The sequence below is a fragment of the Cydia fagiglandana genome, chromosome 8 (assembly GCF_963556715.1).
Source record: "Cydia fagiglandana chromosome 8, ilCydFagi1.1, whole genome shotgun sequence".
Lineage (NCBI taxonomy): Eukaryota > Metazoa > Arthropoda > Insecta > Lepidoptera > Tortricidae > Cydia > Cydia fagiglandana.
In genome coordinates this window covers 4,752,509-4,774,582 of record NC_085939.1, presented here as the reverse complement: position 1 = coordinate 4,774,582, position 22,074 = coordinate 4,752,509, and the positions used below count along the sequence as shown (strand labels likewise).

Below are 22,074 nucleotides of genomic sequence, written 5' to 3'. Positions count from 1 at the left end.
AGGTATTTAATCACCATGTACCTATATAGATAAGTTACCGTAAAAACCCATTCTAAGTTAAAACCAGTGTTGCCAACTCAGATTTTGAAAAGATGCTAGATTAATGTCTAGATTATGCCAAAATTATGCCAAAGCTTGTTGGAATATGCTAAAAAAATGCTAAAATGTCTCTTGAATTACACATTTAAAATAATGTGATGTCTAAAAATATTCATTAAAAACACCGTACTTTGTCATATAGAAAAAGGCGAAAAATTCAAATTTTCTATGGGATGATAAATTGGTAATCCTTCGCACCTACTTTTTTTTAAATTTGCCGCGTTTGTTCACTAACGGAAATGGCTTAACAGACTATAGTTACGATGGTTACGAGTCTGCTGTTGTTTGGCAATATATAAAAAAAAAATACATTTATATATAGATGGGCAAGCAAATCTTGTCAGTAGGAAAAGGCGCGTAATTCAAATTTTCTATGAGACGATATCCCTTCGCGCCTACATTTTTGAAAATTTGCTGCCTTTTTCTACTGACAAGATCTGCTTGACCAAGTATAGTCCGTCGACGTCCATCCGCCCACAAAAGTCATTATTCATATGAAAATATGAACCACATAAGGCGATGGTGCATATTGTTTTTGCCAAGTTGATAAAATTTGGTTTAGACTAAATTATGCCAGATGCTAAATGGAAAATTTTGGTGCCAAAGCGAGTGAAAATATGCCACATATGGCATCAATTATGCCAAGTTGGCAACACTGGTTAAAACGAATTTTCCCTAGTTAAGGTACAGTAGGTTCAGAAAACGGATAAAAAAGTCATAGCGCTTTATTACAGCGTATAGTCTTTTACGTAAGTTAAAAACCAGTTAGGTTATATTATGTGGGGCTAAATTGTAAGAGCGCTGAACTTAAGCAACTTAGTTATTTCTTTATTAAACTATCATCGTATCAAAATACGCCGTAAGCGGAGATCAAAGCATACAAATATAGTTAGTTGTCTCCTTTTTGAATCTGTGTACCCGAAATCTTATTATGTTTCTCACAAAGCCTCCCCATCTTTGATAATCTGTGATCTGTGATGGATAGGTAAATTAAATGTAGATGTTGTGAAAAGAACTGTAGAAGGACTCGGTTGGCTTTTAATGAAAAGAAAACGATTAATAGATTCAGTGATTTCAGCTAGCTAAGAACGAAATAATTATTTTTTATTCGTTTTTTTTTTCGTCAAAATGTTTACGAGTATTTTAAGACTTTTGCCCTTTTAACTAATTATTAAATATTGTTGAGAAATCAAAAAAATGTACCTACATATTAATTAATATATTTTTATGTAAAGAAAATTGTTATTTAAAATTAAATGGGTGACAGGGGTGAATAGGGATGGCTGGCGTGAATAGAGACAAAATTTAAAATGTAATTTCCCTAATAGTTTTTTTTATTAATACCCGCACAAATTGTAACATTCGATTGGAAATCATAGTAGATTTTGTGTGATACAATTTGTGTGGGTATTTATTTAGAAAAATGTCAGGGAAAGTACACTTTTAAGGTTTGGTTTCTATTCACCCCGATTGCCCGTATTGTATTCTAAGCTTTGTGCTCGAACGGTCATGAGAACCTAATGAAAGCGATGAAAGCTCAGCAGTGCGACTTCGCGCGGCGAGCCAGCCGCCCGCCCCACGCCCGCCGCCGCCCAACCGCCACGTAAACTTTTACTATTTACTTTACGCCAAAAGTGTCTTTACTTATTATATTTATCGGGACTCATAATCATTGTTAATGTTTATACAATTTATTGAATTGATGAGCGTGAGTAGGTATTATTTAAGTAAACGCAATAAGTGCAGTGAGTTGTTGATTTGGAGCGACATTGTTGATTGGTTAGTGTTATACAACTTAATAAGTATTTCTATAGTTCGTTTTTTTTAGCATTAGAAATAAGGTAAACAATCTTGATGTGTCTTTTAATTGAAAATAAATTTTAAAAATAAGTTACGGCAAATATGTAACAATTATGAATCTAATACGATCTTTTATACAGTGTGTTTTCTGTAACAGGAGCAATAAATTAAACTGTAGGCTGTACTCCTCAAACTGACCAACATTTGTTCAGCAACTTTTGAAAATAACTCATGTTTTGATTTTTATTACACTTTAAAGTTTATTCTAAGACGCAATGTATTGCAAATTGTGTTATGTTAAAAGCGTGACAAGTAACGTCAAACACACTGATGTCAGCGTACATTGAAGGCAATATTTATTTTGTATGAAAAAGAGGAAGTCTAAAGGATTCATAATTTTTAAAAGTTGCTGAACAAATGTTGGTCAGTTTGAGGAGTTCAGCCTTTAGTTTAATTTATTGCTCCTGTTACAGGAAGTACCCTGTATTCTTCTGCTTTCATAAGTAATAGTTACTGATTTTTAAAAAGCGTTTTTCAAATAAATGACATGACAAGATCGCTTACCTTCTTTCATGTTCTTTCTAATGCTAAAAAAACGAAAGTCGTGTAGAAAGAGAACCTATTTGTGGAAACGATTTCTGCATTTATTTTACATTGAGTATTTATTATTAAATTTATTATACTTTTTTATCGACAAATAATAATTTATTTTACAAAAGGTAATGCCAAAGATAACTTTGGTAAAGCACAAGTTTCACATAATATTCCAAATAGAAACAATGTGAACAATGTGCCATATTAGTATGTATAACTAATATGCGGTGTATAAAATTAAGAGAGTTATAAGTTATAGTTCGTTTTTTAAACGGTTTTATTTAGCTTGACCCCGTATCTTCTTTGTATATATCTACATATATATATATATATATGTGCTTCAAATCTTGCAATCGATTTTTCGACCACTTCTACTCAACCGATTTCGATGAAATTTGGCATCCGTATCAAGTCCCAGTGACAATGACTTTTTATAATATTTTCAACCCTGGACTGAAACCCTGATGCTGCAGAAACACTGCTTACCATAACCGAGAGTATTACAGACTTGCTAGTTTAACTATATTATTGTTGCTATGAAACAAATCCTTAGTGACTTATTACTGACTTCCAACTCTTCAGTTCTGATGCTGCACGGTTACTGCCTGCCTTAACCACCAGGATTGATACAGTTCTGATACTAGAATAGGATTTTAAGTATTAGGCAGGGGCACTTGCATTTAATAATGGCCTCCAACTCCTCGATCGTGATGATGCAACATTACTGCCTGCCATAACCGACAGGTTGGAGAATGTGTCAATTTTAAAGTAGTGCTCTATGTTTTAGGAAGAGGCATTTACGTTTAATATTGTCCTCCCAAGTCATCAGTTCTGATGCTGCAGGGTTACTGCCTGCCTTAACCACCAAGATTAATAAAGTTCTGATTTCATAGTAGGATTTAAAGTATTGGACAGGGGCACTTGCACTTAATAATGACCTCCAACTCCTCGATCGTGATGATGCAAGGTTACTGCCTGCCATAACCGACAGGTTGGCGAATGTGTCAATTTTAAAGTAGTGCTCATTGTTTTGGGTAGAGGCATTTGCGCTTCATATTGTCCTCCCAACTCATCAGTTCTGTCTGATGCTGCAGGGTTACTGCCTGCCTTAACCACCAAGATTAATACATTTCTGACTTAAAAGTAGGATTTGAAGTATTAGGCAGTAGGGGCATTAGCATTTAAAAATGACCTCCAACTCCTCAGTCCTGATGATGCAAGGTGTGGCCTGCCCACACTATAGGTATAGCTTGGAAAATATGCGAAGTCCCAAGTAGGTAATCATTTTAGTATGAGGGCGCTTCGAGCCTTCGACCTTACGCGGTGCTCGGCTTTTGGTCTTCGCATTTAGACATGAGCACTAACCTGCCGGACTCTTCGGGCCTTCGGCCCTACGCGGTGCTCGGCCTTCGGCCTTCGCAATTAAGACACTTAACCATTGTTCTCTGTTCGAACCTGCCAGACGTTTCGGGCCTTCGGCCCTACGCGGAGCTCGACCTTCGGCCTTCGCAATTAAAACACTTAACCATTGTTCTCTGTTCGAGCACTAACTTTAGCTTGACCCCGTATCTTCTTTGTATATATCTACATATATATATATATATATGTGCTTCAAATCTTGCAATCGATTTTTCGACCACTTCTACTCAACCGATTTCGATGAAATTTGGCATCCGTATCAAGTCCCAGTGACAATGACTTTTTATAATATTTTCAACCCTGGACTGAAACCCTGATGCTGCAGAAACACTGCTTACCATAACCGAGAGTATTACAGACTTGCTAGTTTAACTATATTATTGTTGCTATGAAACAAATCCTTAGTGACTTATTACTGACTTCCAACTCTTCAGTTCTGATGCTGCACGGTTACTGCCTGCCTTAACCACCAGGATTGATACAGTTCTGATACTAGAATAGGATTTTAAGTATTAGGCAGGGGCACTTGCATTTAATAATGGCCTCCAACTCCTCGATCGTGATGATGCAACATTACTGCCTGCCATAACCGACAGGTTGGAGAATGTGTCAATTTTAAAGTAGTGCTCTATGTTTTAGGAAGAGGCATTTACGTTTAATATTGTCCTCCCAAGTCATCAGTTCTGATGCTGCAGGGTTACTGCCTGCCTTAACCACCAAGATTAATAAAGTTCTGATTTCATAGTAGGATTTAAAGTATTGGACAGGGGCACTTGCACTTAATAATGACCTCCAACTCCTCGATCGTGATGATGCAAGGTTACTGCCTGCCATAACCGACAGGTTGGCGAATGTGTCAATTTTAAAGTAGTGCTCATTGTTTTGGGTAGAGGCATTTGCGCTTCATATTGTCCTCCCAACTCATCAGTTCTGTCTGATGCTGCAGGGTTACTGCCTGCCTTAACCACCAAGATTAATACATTTCTGACTTAAAAGTAGGATTTGAAGTATTAGGCAGTAGGGGCATTAGCATTTAAAAATGACCTCCAACTCCTCAGTCCTGATGATGCAAGGTGTGGCCTGCCCACACTATAGGTATAGCTTGGAAAATATGCGAAGTCCCAAGTAGGTAATCATTTTAGTATGAGGGCGCTTCGAGCCTTCGACCTTACGCGGTGCTCGGCTTTTGGTCTTCGCATTTAGACATGAGCACTAACCTGCCGGACTCTTCGGGCCTTCGGCCCTACGCGGTGCTCGGCCTTCGGCCTTCGCAATTAAGACACTTAACCATTGTTCTCTGTTCGAACCTGCCAGACGTTTCGGGCCTTCGGCCCTACGCGGAGCTCGACCTTCGGCCTTCGCAATTAAAACACTTAACCATTGTTCTCTGTTCGAGCACTAACCTGCCGGGAGCTTCGGGCCTACGTACGGCCCTACGCGGAGCTCGGCCTTCGGCCTTCGCACTCAAGACACTTGAACCATTGTTCTCCGTTCGAGCACTAACCTGCCGGGCGCTTCGGGCCTACGGACCTACGCGGAGCTCGGCCTTCGGCCTTCGCAATTAAGACACTTGAACCAATGTTCTCTGTTCGAGCACTAACCTGCCGGACGCTTCGGGCCTACGGCCCTTCGCGGAGCTCGGCCTTCGGCCTTCGCAATTGAGTCACTTGAACCACTGTTCTCTGTTCGAGCACTAACCTGCCGGACGCTTCGGGCCTTCGGCCCTACGCGGAGCTCGGCCTTCGGCCTTCACAATTAAGACACTTGAACCATTGTTCTCTATTTGAGCACTAACACTAACCTGCCGGACGCTTCGGGCCTTCGGCCCTACGCGGAGCTCGGCCTTCGGCCTTCGCAATCAAGACACTCGAACCATTGTTCTTTGTTCGAGCACTTACCTGCTGGGCGCTTCGGCCTTCGCAATTAAGACACTTGAACCATTGTTCTCTGTTCGAGCACTAACCTGCCGGGCGCTACGGGCCTACGGCCCTACGCGTAGCTCGGCCTTCGGCCTTCGCAATTAAGACACTTGAACCATTGTTCTCTGTTCGAGCACTAACGTGCCGGACGCTACGGGCCTTCGGCCCTACGCGGAGCTCGGCCTTCGGCCTTCGCAATTAAGACACTTGAACCATTGTTCTCTGTTCGAGCACTAACCTGCCGGACGCTTCGGGCCTTCGGCCCTACGCGGAGCTCGGCCTTCGGCCTTCACAATTAAGACACTTGAACCATTGTTCTCTATTTGAGCACTAACACTAACCTGCCGGACGCTTCGGGCCTTCGGCCCTACGCGGAGCTCGGCCTTCGGCCTTCGCAATCAAGACACTCGAACCATTGTTCTTTGTTCGAGCACTTACCTGCTGGGCGCTTCGGCCTTCGCAATTAAGACACTTGAACCATTGTTCTCTGTTCGAGCACTAACCTGCCGGGCGCTACGGGCCTACGGCCCTACGCGTAGCTCGGCCTTCGGCCTTCGCAATTAAGACACTTGAACCATTGTTCTCTGTTCGAGCACTAACGTGCCGGACGCTACGGGCCTTCGGCCCTACGCGGAGCTCGGCCTTCGGCCTTCGCAATTAAGACACTTGAACCATTGTTCTCTGTTCGAGCACTAACCTGCTGGACGCTTCGGGCCTCCAGCCCTACGCGGAGCTCGGCCTTCGGCCTTCGCAATTAAGACACTTGAACCATTGTTCTCTGTTCGAGCATTAACCTGCCGGACGCTTCGGGCCTTCGGCTCTACGTGGAGCTCGGCCTTCGGCCTTCGCAATTAAGACACTTAACCATTGTTCTCTGTTCGAACCTGCCGGACGCTTTGGGCCTACGGCCCTACGCGGAGCTCGGCCTTCGGCCTTCGCAATTAAGACACTTGAACCATTGTTCTCTGTTCGAGCATTAACCTGCCGGACGCTTCGGGCCTTCGGCCCTACGTGGAGCTCGGCCTTCGGCCTTCGCAATCAAGACACTTAACCATTGTTCTCTGTTCGAACCTGCCGGACGCTTCGGGCCTTCGGCTCTACGCGGAGCTTGGCCTTCGGCCTTCGCAATTAAGACACTTGAACCATTGTTCTCTGTTCGAGCACTAACCTGCCGGGCGCTTCGGGCCTACGGCCCTACGCGGAGCTCGGCCTTCGGCCTTCGCAATTAAGACACTTGAACCATTGTTCTCTGTTCGAGCACTAACCTGCCGGGCGCTTCGGGTCTACGGCCCTACGCGGAGCTCGGCCTTCGGCCTTCGCAATTAAGACACTTGAACCATTGTTCTCTGTTCGAGCACTAACCTGCCGGGCGCTTCGGGTCTACGGCCCTACGCGGAGCTCGGCCTTCGGCCTTCGCAATTAAGACACTTGAACCATTGTTCTCTGTTCGAGCACTAACCTGCCGGACGCTTCGGGCTCTCAACTAAAAACTTAAAAATAAAATTAAGGTAAAAAAGTTTTAAGTTAAACGGTTTTATTTTAATCAGATGTGTACCAAAAACTAGAAAATAAAAATTATTATACTAATCGGAGTTCTATATTTGTACTACCTATGTTTCTTTTCTGGGCAGTATTCATGCAAGTCGTGTAGCAAAATGTAGTTTTCTCGAGTCTGATTCTAAACGCCACTTTTCGACACTATGTCAGTGGATTAAGTATTAATCGGATTTTTTTCTCAGACTAAAATAAAAACGTGGGGCGTTGGAATAAAAATACGTTGGGAAATATAATACATTCATATATTTGGAAAAGAAATATTAGTAAACATAACTAGAAATCTTTATAACACAATTTTACCTTTTTCTACGTCATACGCATAGCGTCATAGCTCAGAAAGGTCCACATTTCATTGTATATTTTTACTTTTATAGATCTTACTCAACATTTTTAAATACTAACGCCCCACGTTTTTATTTAAGTCTGAGAAAAAAATCCGATTAATACTTAATCCACTGACATAGTGTCGAAAAGTGGCGTTTAGAATCAGACTCGAGAAAACTACATTTTGCTACACGACTTGCATGAATACTGCCCAGAAAAGAAACATAGGTAGTACAAATATAGAACTCCGATTAGTATAATAATTTTTATTTTCTAGTTTTTGGTACACATCTGATTAAAATAAAACCGTTTAACTTAAAACTTTTTTACCTTAATTTTATTTAGCATTAGAAAGAACTCCGCAGAAGCAAGCGTGCAGTTTTTATCAGGCTAGTTAATTGTAAAAAAATATTGAATTATCTTATGTAGCATGGTCAATACATATACAGGGTGTCCCACGGCTATGCCACATGGAGGGAAAGTACCCTAAATATTGTAGATGGAACATTTTACTGAAAGAAGACATTATTTTAATTTAAAAAACAATTTAAACTGCATACATAGATTTTTAAATAATTACATGGTTGAACCGGGAATCGAACCCGCCACACGAGAAAAAAAATCATCTGTAGCTTTATCATACCGATCGAAAGGCTTGATCATAAGGATTATTTTTTGCTAAAGAACATAGTGTCAGAAACAAAAGGAAGACCATGAATTTTAACATTTGATGTGAAATTTAGCGAAATAATCAAAAGAGTGCGGCTTTGTATTCAACAGAATGAGACTACATTTTGAGCATTTGATAAATTAAATTGATTAATTTTGAATTAAAAATGTTAAAATTCATGGGATTCTTTTTATTTCCGACACTATGTTATTTAGCAAAAAATAATCCTTATGATCAAGCCTTTTGATCGGTATGATAAAGCTACAGGGTGATTTTTTTTCTCGTACGGCGGGTTCGATTCCCGGTTCAACCATGTAATTATTTAAAAATCTATGAATGCAGTTTAAATTGTTTTTTAAATTAAAATAATGTCTTCTTTCAGTAAAATGTTCCATCTACAATATTTAGGGTACTTTCCCTCCATGTGGCATAGCCGTGGGTCGCCCTGTATACAATACTTCAAATTGTTACCGCTAAAAGTGCCAGATTTAGAACAACAAGCGAACTTCTGCGAAGTTCTTTCTAATGCAAAAAAATCGGACTATACACTATATACAAGTATTAAAAATAATAATTAGTGGCTATGTTGGGTTAGGTGTAAACCTAGCGAGCATATTTAGGTAACAATAAATTTCCGAAAAATTTACTCTACTTATAAAACTTTTTTTTTTCAAAATTCGAAAAATCATTTATTTACAAATAAGATATACAGAGCGGTATTACTAAAAGAGATTAATAACTAGCTTACATCTAAAATAGGCCCTTGAGGCATTGTACCCATGATGCTGGCTGCATTTCCTCGCTGTATCGCAGTATAAAAACTTTATATTTAATCATTGATTCTACTCACAAAATTTTACGACAATCGGTTGAGAATTGTGACCTGCAGTAGGAAAATCCGGACATATGAAAGCATTTTTGCCCAAGCTGAAATGGAGGCCTTCGCTAACTCTCGGTCAAAAATTAACCTAACAGTTTTTCAAAAAAAATAATCACTTGTTGTTATGCGGTATATTTTTATATATGTAAGTACTTATACTGTATATAGTACCGAGTTTAACAGCTATAATAATACAAATACAATATTGATACAAATATATAAAAAAAGTTTCTCTTATGGGCGCCCTATATTTAGGTATTTTTATAATTTAATGTTCTAGTAGGTAGTAATAGAAGTAGCAGCCATATCTCGCCTGTTGCTTTCAACTTTGTTAGTAATACTTTTACTACCTACTTTTTAAATTGAGTTCGGAAAGGCAACGAGGCAGTTGCCTAACTTTCCAAACAATTGTAAGGTATTTGCAGATTGTTTATCACTCAATATAAGTTAGTTTAGTTAGTTAAAAAAAACGAGCTGTTTTGAAATTATTCCGGTTTTTTTTCCTTGGACGCGCATACGCAGACCGGCAGACGTATTCTTCTTGATAAAAATTAGTTTAAGTCAATACTTTTACGATTAATGACGTGTAGGTATTATTATTAGCCTATTGTAAAAAATATCAAAAGCACTCGCTCATTATCCGTTTCAAAATGGAAATGTACCATTCATAGTCAGAGTAAACATGCGTTTTAAACACAATCGCGTGCCTACAAGGCCCGCCGACATACATACATTATATTTAACAATTTATGCAAAGGGCTGACGGTATTGCCATTGCTTGCGCAAGCGATGGCGGGGCAGGGAAAGATAGGTTAGAAATTAAATATGTGATACGAACAACTATGTACCTCCATGGAACCAAGAGAGTACTTAATATGTATTATAATATACTTATGTTATATAATAAAATATACTTATGTTATATAATATAATATACTTATGTTATATAATATAATATACTTATGTTAGCAAGCGACTGAAAGTTTGCGTTTGCTGTGTTTCATTTGAATATAATACAATTCAAACGAAACTAGCAAGCCCTGCATAAATTTTATTTTTAAATGATACTTCTTTTAGTATAAATTTGTCAGTGCAAAATTATAGCTTTTTAGCACTTAAGGTCACTAAGCTAAGCATGGATGGACAGACAGACAGACAGAAGAAGTCAAAAAAGTCAAAAATGGGACTAGTTTATTACTGTGAAGGGACGGGCGAGACTTAAAAAGTTAAAATTTATTCCAGAGACTAGTGCAATATCACGGGGAATTTTATCATAGACCAATATTTAAGCTGAAGGTACCTAATCAGAAGTCGGGATATAATCCGAAACCCGTCAGGGGCCGCCATTAGTAGTTACCGGCAGCTTATAAAAAGCCCGTACCTTGGCGCACTTAAGTAAGCTATGATTAAAATATGGCTTAATACGTCGTGTTTATTCACAGCTTATGCAAATTTCGCATGAGAAATTTGTTATTTGGGACCAACCCCAAAATCGGGACAAGACAAGACAAAGTTTAGGTACCTATGCTTAGGAAACATCGATAATTATTTGATCAGACAAAATAGTAAAAATGACTCAGTAGGTATGACCTAGGTATATTATATTCACCTTGAAAAATATGGCTATGAAGTATTGGTATTAGTTACAGTAGATTAGTTTCACTTCTCACATCATGGAGGATTAACTTATACGAAGTCTCTCGAGAGACTCGTCTCGTGTCAATATTCTCAGGCCAATTCGGACGTACACTGACATCAGAATGCTATCTAAAGAGACTTTACCAATTTTCACATATAACAAAGTTAAAAAAAAGTTTAATCTTTACCCTGGATGTAATTTGCGGTTTATGAACTAGTAACTAAGGAACAAGGTAAAGGCACCTATTACCGTGGTAGTTAAGGAACTTTTCAAAAGAGATCCAAAAATTAAGGGTATCAATCAATGCTGTCTAACAGCCAGGAATATTTTTTTTTTCATCAGAGCATTTAATGAACTTTCCGTTTCACACGTTTTTCGATTCATTTTGGGTTATTATATGTATTAAAATATTTTTTGAAGCCAAAATGACCAAATCTTCTATTACCGTGGCAAGGGACAGGCTGTGATTCTATTATCGCGAATTGAGCTTTCATTACCGAGGGAACAATTGGCATGATTTTTCTGCACTCGTTAATAGAAACCGAACTCAAAATTCGAAACCTAATACCGAGGGTTAAAACAATAATAACGACGTGGGTTCTGTATATTATGTTTGTGTCATTAAGTTTAATAATGACACAAAAATAAAAAATAAAACTATAGGAGTATGTTTAAAAATACCAAAAATACAATACCAAATAGTCACTCGGTAATAGATAACTCTTTAAGAGCCTATTACCGACCCATTCGATATTTGTCTGGGTCGGTAATAGATTTCTATACATTCTATCACCGAGGGTAATCTGATCATACCATCGGTAATAGGCTTAATTTGGAGTTTGATTAAACCTAATTCCGACCCATAGAAAGAATAAAACACAGATAGTTCTTCAAATAAAATCAAACACGTATATTACAAGCTTCTTGTAAAGACAAAATCACATAACCGGCAAGTAAATTTTGGGTTTTATCTCAAAATAAAAAAAAGTTGACAGATTAAGGGTTCCCATAGAAACAAGGAAATCGGTGCTGAAGTTTTTGTTAAAAATTAAGGGTTAGTTGAATACTTTCCATACCACGGCAATAGCTCTTTAATAGCGTGAATAGATCAAGATTGGAATAAATAAAAGAAATTATAAAACTGATAATTTTTACCAAAACTAAAGAGTAAATAACAAAACTACCACTTTTTCTATTACCGTGGCATACCACGGAATTACTTACCACAGAAGTAATTGGCGCCTATCACCGCTGTATTTTATTTTCCATTTTAAACGTATTTCCCGGTCAAAAACTAAGTTAAAAGTAATTCAAAATCGTGTAGAAAACAACACACAGCCTCTTAAAAGGCATTGCACTAGTTTATTTGTCATAACTATTACGTAAAACACTAAGTAAGATTGGAGTGCACTTACCTGTGGCGTCACGCGTCTGTATGGAATAACCGGCTCTTGCGCCGCCGTCGCACAAACTGACGAATCGCGAGTTTTTTGTTACCCTCACACAAATGCACACTAATGGGCACAATAGACCAATGAATGAGCTTGTTTTGTGTATGCTTTATTTCTTAGGGAATAGATCTGTTTACTTGCAAAATGCGTATTTGTAAACACCGCGGTGTTAGACGTCGATTTTGATACCCGCGTTAATAGCCGCCGTTACATGATATATGTGTTGTTAGTTTAAAAACATATAAAAGGTGAAGGCAGTTTATATATTTTGTATTGTTCTCGATTACCGCGATAGTTATTCACGAATGGCGGATTATATGGCGTATAATTAAAAAATATATATTTTTTAAGAAAAAAATAATTTGTTGTCCTTCCTAAGTCAATCTGTGAATCAAAAGGACCAACTCCGTGAACTCTGCAAAAGGGAATCCCATTATCACATGATCATTTATAATTAATTACCTAACTACATCTGAGCCGATTGTAGTGAATGAAGTGTCAATCGATTAGTATATTTAGGAGTATGGTGCGAGAGACATAGACTGGCTTTTCAACCAACTTTTATAGAGAAGGTTATTTCCGAAAAAATAGTTTAGTTAAAATTTTTCATACGACGTATTGATTGCAATCAACTGCGACTGGACTGAATAAGACGCAAAAATACGGTATCAGCACGAGTAGGTACGTGAACTGCATTCTAAAATAACGCGGAATACCGTAACTATATTTGACTTTTGAAATATCGGTTCCCCCAATCTGGTTTTATTTCATATGAATGTCGTATTACTTGCATACAGTTAGACCAAGATAAGTCTGTATTTTAATAGCACATGCAGTGCAAGTGTTATTTTAAACGTCAAACTTCCATGAAATTGTGACGTATAAATAACACTTGCACTACGTATTATGCTATCAAAATAGTTGCAGATGCTTCTTGGTGAAACTCTATAATGATATTATTTTATAATAGCGGAGTAATTCATATGGACTTCAGCATAGTCGCCTGACAACAAATGACGTATTCTGCTATTTCATCTGCATACGAAATTTCATAATCAAGCGAAAAGGATTGAAATAATAGCTCCGGTCGTCCAATTCAATTAGTCTCGTGTCAAATCACGAAGCTTACCGTCATGCCGTGACACAATCAAATACCTACTACCGAACAAAATTTAATCACTGGAAAAAATAGCACATTTCATTAGTGTCCGGCGAAAAGCGTGTCCGACCGAAATAACGGTTATATAGCGGGTGCCATTCCTGTCGTTTGCAGAGTTGATCTTGTGCGGCGAACCAGTGTAACAACTTTTAATCTTTATTATATTTTAACTTGAAAACATTATATTAAAATTAGGTTAGGGCACTAAAAGAACATACAACCTAAAAAAACAGTCCTGGTATGACTTAGTAAATTCACACCAAAAATAAACTTGTAAATATTGGCCGAGTGGTAGGAATTGCTTTTACTATTTTTATGATATAGGTACTTATTCGTACTACATATGTCTGTTCTACGAGTATGATTTATTTTTAATAGAAGAGAATTCCGAATGGTTTATTGTATGAAGGAGGTTCTCAATCACAGACCTTGGGCAAGATGTTTGACCACTTCTTGATAAACGTCAACTGAAAACTAAAAATGTTTCGGGATAACATGCAGACTGCGGACGAAATAGTATTTTCGGCTTCGCCTCAAATTGTTAATCACGCCACTCGCCTTTTTTGACTCGGTTAAACAACGTTGCATACAATATTTTTTCTACGACAAATCACTTACTTTGAAATAAAATTATAAATTTAACTAATATTTTTCATTCAAGAAATAGCAAAGAATGAAGGGTACGGGTGGGAGAAGAATGAATTAAATAAAAAAAACATGTCTATGGTTCACTCATCTGTCAAAGATAACAATTAAAATTTGGCAACAATGTATTTCATATAATATTTTATAAGTGATGATTACACGAAGTATCGTAAAAGTGCCAAAAAGATACTGCGTGTCATGCACAAATACTTTTTTTGGGAATAGACTAAAGACTTGTCTTGACAACTATAAGATAGGGGTTTAAAGGTATGTGCACAACCCTTTAAATGACAAATAAAAGTACGGGAGTAGAAAAAATAAAAAAACGTGACTTCAAATTGGTAATACAAAACACTTGGTTGTGGCACAGTTAATGCCAAATAGTATATGTACTACATTAACCCCGATGTTAAAATTAGCTGTGGTTAATTATCGCTAATTTTCTTATAAAACAAATAATTAAAGGGGCTTAGTTTAGAGAAGATGTGTGTAAAACAATGATTTTGTGTTACCAATTTGACGTCACCGTGTAGTTTTGATTAGTGTTTTCTAAAAACCATTGTTACTTAGCAAGACGCCCAGTTATATAAGTATTCTGTTATTGCTCTTGATGTCACGTTTTACTGGTTGACCTGAGAACACGCTAGCTCGCGCAATCGTTATCCGCGACCGGGCAATGCGTGGCTTTTGGCTTAATTCGAGTCTGGGCGCGGCCCTAATGGTAAATGTCAGCAGCAGAAACGCTATCTACATATGTATAGCGAAGGCTTACTTTTGCATTCGGATAGTTATTTTGCAAACAAGTTTTCTACAGTTTTCAAAATAAACGAAAGGCATAAAAAAAGCTACGAAAGATTAGACGAATTTAGATAGTTTGAGAATGAGAACTGGTAGCCTAGAAGTGAATGCAAGAAATCAAACGGAATTCAAGTTCAAACCTCGCATCGAGTTTTTTTAATTTAAATAATAAATATTATTTGTCACTTTCTTATTTCCCCTACTCAATGGTTGGGCAAATATTAGTCGCCATTCCAAAAACTAGTGCACGGGCCAATCCTTAATACGGATTAACTTGCCATACTCGTAACAAGCCCTCTCCTCCTTTAGAATGCAACCTAGAAAGCGATAAGATAAGGGGGGTATAGCATAGAGCAAATACCTATGTATTTATATACTATATCATTTATAGGTATCGTATTTGTTTCCTTTGATTCCGAGAGTTTGCACGTTGCAATTCCTTGTTAATCAGTAAAACGTGACTATTACGCGATCCCGTTGGTAACTATTAATATACTTGATGGTTACGAACGCTAGGTAGGTACCTTTATTATTTTATTTATACTTTATTGCATAGCAGAAAAACTTTGTGTACAAAAGGCGAACTTAATGCCATGACGATTCTACCAGTCAACCTAAGGGCAAAGCAGAAAAAATATTTTCCTGGGAATACTGCAGCAGGAAGTTGAGTTTTGATTTTACAGTGTTATTACTAACTTAGAATCATTCCGAGAGTGCCAGGAAGCTGTATTTTGGTTTGATACTCTCCAATAATATTTGTGAAAATACTAGAAGTCGATGAAGTCCAACAACACACATATCGATTCGACTTCATGGAATAATATAACTTTCTTATTATTTACAAGCATATATTTATTCACGTTTACATCAAAATCGTCTCATTGCAAGCTTAATTGCATCTAGTTTAAGATACCTAGTACAGACCATGTGGTTAATGAAGATAAAATTCTTCTTGGACCTATTCTTCTCAACTTCTATATCTGCCTAACTGGCGCAGTTGGTAGGGTCTCCCCTTTTCCTAACTAGTTAGTTACATAAGTATTTCTCCTTAGAGCGAAATAGGTAGGGCTTCATCGACTAGTTATTAATTAGGGACTCTATATAACAAATTGGATAAGCAGTTTGTCGATAACATTTATTTTATACTCTCGGAGCACGTTTCTGAATATTAATTTGTATGAAATAAACTGTATTCCTAGGTTAAAGCCAAAAAAAAAAAATATTTACTACGTTTTAGTTTAAGCTGTGGCGGCATGCCGTGCGAATGACTAAATGCGTGAATGAAACAGTAAATTAGCTTAAAGGATGACTCACGCTAGACCGGGCCGTGCCCGGGCCGAGGCGTCCGACATGTCATTTTCTATGACAGCTGATCGGTGATCACGTGGTGCTTTCCATAGAAAACGAAGCTCCGGTCCGACCCCTGCCCGTGCCCGGTCTAGCGTGAGTCATCCTTAAAGTTTAGTATGTTTCAGTTTGAATTCGATTGTATAGCTGTTGTATAGAATATTGAATTCAATTTCTAACATAAATATGTTCGGTGTTTACCGAATAATGGTCTAGTATTAGCAATCAAAATATTATCCCTGTAGTCTATAACAACTTTACTAGTTTGAAAATGTTTTCGGCTAAGGGTTAAAAATAACTAATTGATATTCCGCAATAATCCCCGCTAACAATAAAGACTACCTGCAATGCAATGTTATGTTACCGTTCGAAGGCCGCAAAATATGTGACAAGCTCTTATGTTTCTACAAATAATATTGTGTCAGATATTTTAGCGGCCTTTGTTGTGTAACATATTATTGCAGGTGACTACCACCGATTGGTTTGACCCGCGAGTGATGTGATAAAATTTGGATTGTAACGTCAGCTATATTCCTATTGCACTGTTACTGCTAGAAGCGGAAGTGCTGTCACAGTTTTTTGATAAAATAAGTGACGATCGCTGTTACTGACAAAACTTTAATGTTGCTCTAAAGCTACCTACTAAGTAGCTAGACAGTAACGCCGTTAACTACTAGGTGTGTAGATTTTCACATGGCAGGGAAGGCGCGGCCTGACGCAAGCTGCCGTGATTGCCGCGCCCGAGCGGCGCACCTCGCTCTGCCACCCTTCCGGTGTGTGTGGCCTATTCGAACATCACAAACCTGTCTTAAGGCCCTACAGGGGCCTTTATAGAATACCTATGTGAGCTGTAAATTTGTGTTTAGACATTTTTTCTTTTTGCTGTGAGAGACACTTTTTATGGTTCCCATGCTCGAAAGTAGGGTCTTACCTACTTTAGGGAACAATCTTATGATATTTGGCTTTCTGGAAGCTTGACCTAGTTCAAAGAAGTGGGAATCATATTACTCGATTTTTTCTCTGTAGTGTTTTCTCGAACATTTATTCGCTTCATTCACTATATTTGACTTAACTAAATAAATTAAAAAACTCCGGAAGTGCCGACAGAATTGAAAACTCAATGACTAGTCCAAAATGTCTGCAGCACTATGTATAATTGACCCATCCTCCTTTCTATTGAAAAACTTTAGTTCCGAAATTGCTGGTCAGTGAGCTTGTTTAAAATTCCAAATTCGTAGCGTTAATTGTTTAAAATTCGAATAGAAATTGTAAAGTTACCTTGCAGACCTCGCATTTAGATATATTTGGTCATGATATTTTGAGTTTTATTCACCAGTACTAGAGTTCACTTTTATCAGCGATTTCATCAAGATGTAGCTTTATTGAATTATATTTGAGTGATATAAAGTTAGAATGTAACTGTGAGATCCTCGTATTTCAACCCGTACAAGATTAGAACCTTTTTCATGTAATGACATTGAGGTTTTCTTTATTGATTTAAATGCCATCTAAATGAGTCGCCATCGAAACGTTACGGTCACGTCATCGCGTTACGCTGTCTCGAGTTTATAATTTTTTCCCCACCTCAAAAAGTGCCCAGCGCCGCTAAAGAAGTTTAAAAAAAAATGTTTGAAAATTTACTTAAAAATAAGTAACACATTTATTGAGGAATTCAAATATTCAATGATTACAAATCTACTAGTTAAGCACAAAATCTACTTATATTTATGTATTGCCTTTATTGATATATGTTCATCTCTATTACATTGACACTCAAGTGAGGGTGAACTCACCGCGTACAAATCATCATCATCATCCCAGCCATAAGACGTCCACTGCTGAACATAGGCCTCCCCCTTGGACCTCCATTCGTACCGGTTGGAAGCATAGGCGTACCCAACATTTTTTAAAGGGTGGGGCAGAAGTATGGTTACGTGCCTTAATTGTTCCTAAAAAATTTTAACTTCTCGTCAGATCACAGACCAGGGTGGGGCAAGTTGCCCCACTTGCCCCACCGTGCGTACGCCTATGGTTGGAAGCGACCCGCGCGTCCAGCGTCTTCCGGCGGCCTTAATAAGGTCGTCCATCCATCTTGTCGCGTACAAATATCGATAACAAATTAATTTCAGAATTAAAAGTGCGAATAGGCCTCCGGGGCAGGCCCGGTATGTCATGCTCATGCCTGTCGTTTAATACAGGTAAAAGCTTAATCTCCACTGCGGATTTAGCCCTGAAATGTTTGTGCCATTTTTAGGGTTCTGTTGTAAACAAGGAACCCTTATTTTTGATGTTTGGTGTCATTGGACGAATAGACTTGATACGTCTTGTCTTTCAACAAGGATCGGTCAGAAATCGGCGTGTTTGATATTGTCGTTTTTGAAAATGTCCTCCCTTCCATGGGGTGGAGCCCTCGGGCCTTGGCGACCCGGAGCACACTGTATACCTATTTAGGGAGCTAGCGAGGCTTCTTACTGGTGCTACGGGTGACCAGATGGCTGGTTACTTCCTTACAATGCCACCAGCCGTCTGGGTACCCTATCATCCGGCGCCGGGCTGCCTCCCATTTTTTACTTGTAAATATGTGTATATATATAAGTTGTTAGTTTGGTTTTAATTTTAATGTTTATTGTATTTATTTTGTTTATATATTTAATTAAATTGTCAAACTATCATATTGTCCACGAATAAATAAAATACTCCCGTCCTATCTTTGGGGTCATCCGTTAATTACATCACACAATATTTAGATTATTTAGAAAACGTTGTTTGCTTGTGTTGAATTTAAAAATGTCTGCGCCCGTGAATGATTTGTTGTATGAATGGCAAAAGCAACGTAAAGGTGTGCTTTTCCCAACGTTAGTTGAGCTAGTCGGGACGATGAAAGGATAACTCACGCTATGGCTGTCCCGGTCCGGGCCAAGCGGCCGACATTTCAGTTTTCTATAGAAAGCATCAAGTTCACCGATCGTCGTAGTTAAGACGTAGGGACTACCGTACTATAGGGTATTGTACATTAAGTTTTTCTTTTGTGCAATAAAGTTTAAATAAATAAATTATATATTCTAATAACAAATCTTCTTCTTCCTAGTCGAATCCTCATGTCTGAGGGTCGTGACCACCATAAGTCGCTCTGTGCTGTAGTGCTCTCCATCCTGGCCGATTCATTGCCTTCCTTAAGGAACCCTGGAACCCCTCACGTGTAACATCTTGAATGGCGTTGAACCAGCGTGTGGGTATCCCTCCCTGTTTTCGATGTCCTTCAACAGGCCCAACTAGCAGAGCCTTTTCCAGGCTATCAGGTTCACGCCGGGCCAAGTGCCCAAAAAAGCCAAGCATTCTCCCACGGCAAATAGCAGAAAGACGAGTCTGGATCTTGAGCTCCTGCAGAATAGACACATTAGTGCGACGCGCTGTCCAGGATATGCCTAACATTTTGCGCCAACACCACATTTCAAACGCATCTATTCTGGCTTTGGTCCGAGCTTTTAAAGTCCAAGTTTCTGAAGCATAGAGAAATATGGAAAAAACCAGTGTGCGCATGAGTCGTATTTTTGTGCCGCGTTTGATGTTACGGTTTTTCCATATTTTCTCTAGTCGCTTAACTGCAGATTTGGCTATTTGTCCACGCCTCACAACTTCTCTATCACAGTCCCCGTCGCTGCAGATGAGTGAACCCAAGTAGACGAATTCCTGTACTATATCCAGGTCTCGCAATTCGTGGGTCCTTTGCATTTTACCTGCTCTGTCCACAAACATCAGTTTGGTCTTACTCCGGTTGATGAGAAGCCCGTACTCTGCGCTAATTTCCTCTACCCTGTGCAACAATTCGGAGAGTTCTGACTCGCTGGAAGCAATAATGGTCGTGTCATCTGCAAAGCGCAAGTTGTTGATTACACGGCCACCAATCTTTATCCCTCCGTTCCAGCCATCGAGTACACGGCGCATAATATGCTCTCCAACAAGGTTGAACAGTTGCGGAGACAGTATACATCCTTGCCTGACTCCTCTCTCCGGTTTGAAGGGCATCGACACTGCGTCATCCACTCGGACTTTGGAGCTACCATCCAAGTAGAGGTTCTGCACAAGGAAAGTTAGATGTTCGGGTATACCCATTTCCTTCATAACTTTGAACATTTTAGACCAGCTAATGCAGTCGAATGCCTTTGCGTAATCGATAAAACAGAGCGTTACCGGTACGCAAAATTCTCTGCATTTCTCTATGAGCTGCCTTATGTTCATTATTTGCTCGCGTGTCCCTTTGCACTTTACAAACCCAGCTTGTTCCTTCGCGATTTGATTTTTAATAAAGTGCTCGAGCCTCCTGTTAATTATATGAAGGAGAACTTTGCCAGCGTGCGATATGAGAGCATTAACAAATCAAGCAACTATAACGTTCATAATCCCAAAGTGTCGATCCAACAATTGTCAAAACTCAAAATCAATTATCATAATTTCGTAGTTATCTTTAAAGTTATGAAACGGAGCTACAGAAAATCATAAAAAAAATCTAAATTTCAACCGACCGGAACATTTATTATGAATAAAAATCAGTTTGCCACATGTAAAAATAAAGTTTTATCGAGGTCTGAATGTTTTGTCCCTACTCACCCCATTTTACGGTAGTTACTAGGTCAATTTGTGTATGATAATGCCATACTATCCATTTAAGAGGTTAGAAAATAGGTATGTTCTAACAACATTGGGCCTAATAAAACTGTAGCGCTCAGGAAACTATGCTAATCCATTTATTTATGCAACTCGCTCGTAACGTAAGTCAATAATTTATTCATAAGTTGTCATCCATAATCAATTTTTCTAGAAGTGGATTAAAACGAAATTAATATACGTACCTATTTGGCAATTTTTAATTAACGAACTTTATCAATGAGCGGCCTCCGTGAAATGTAAATATATAAAATCTCTCTAAGATTCCTACATACAATATCTATTATTATTTGACGACCGGTCTGATCTAGTGGGTAGTAACACTACCTATGAAGCTGATGGTCTCGGGTTCGAATCCCGTTAAGGGCATTTATTTGTGTGATGAACACAGATATTTGTAGTAATAGAGTCATGGGTGTTTTCTATGTATAAGTATGTATATATTTATATACGAGTACGTATGTATATCGTCGCCTAGTAGGCCTATACATAGTACAAGCAGAGGTTTGGGGCTAGGTCGATTTGTGTAAGGTTGTCCCCAAAATATTTCTTGTCCTCAAAATATTTATTTTCAATCACATGATACAATTTGTGTGGGTAGTTTTTAATAAGGTAAATCTCTTTCCAAGTTCTATCCCTATTCAGCACGTTTACGGAACTTTATTACTTCCTACTTTCTCACGTGTCTTTTTACTGATAAAATGATATTATTTCGAAGCATGTAATATCCACGATCGTCTTCCTCCTTATCGCCGGGTTACAGTTATGTTATCTTATCTTATCCTTGTTGATATCTGCTGGGAACTCCTTTAGTTGCCGCCAGTGTTTCGTGTAGTATTCTCGTGATTGTATAGTGTATACGCGGATGTAATCAAATTGTCGTTTAAATGAGACGTACACATACGCGAGTATAACTTAATAATTCTTGTAAAAGAGTCAAGCATATTCAATCAATAAAGAGAACAGTGAAAGTGTATATAGTTTTTGACAAAGATAATGTGGCGCTTTTATTTACTGAGTTACTAGAAGGACTTTTAAAACATATAAATACCTACACTAACAAAATCTACTATTACCTATAAAATTACTTAAATAACTTTGTGTTCAT

The 22,074-nt window shown here is 38.4% G+C and overlaps 1 protein-coding gene across 1 annotated transcript in view; it reads left to right on the top strand.

Annotated features, from left to right (window-relative positions):
- Positions 1-1,649: 1,649 nt before the first annotated feature.
- LOC134666504 (phospholipid-transporting ATPase IA) overlaps positions 1,650-22,074 on the top strand; it is an 85,932-nt gene continuing 65,507 nt past the window's right edge. The window contains exon 1 of the mRNA XM_063523685.1: positions 1,650-1,702. The gene's annotated coding sequence lies outside the window, so the exon portion shown is untranslated. The remainder of the gene's footprint in view (positions 1,703-22,074) is intronic.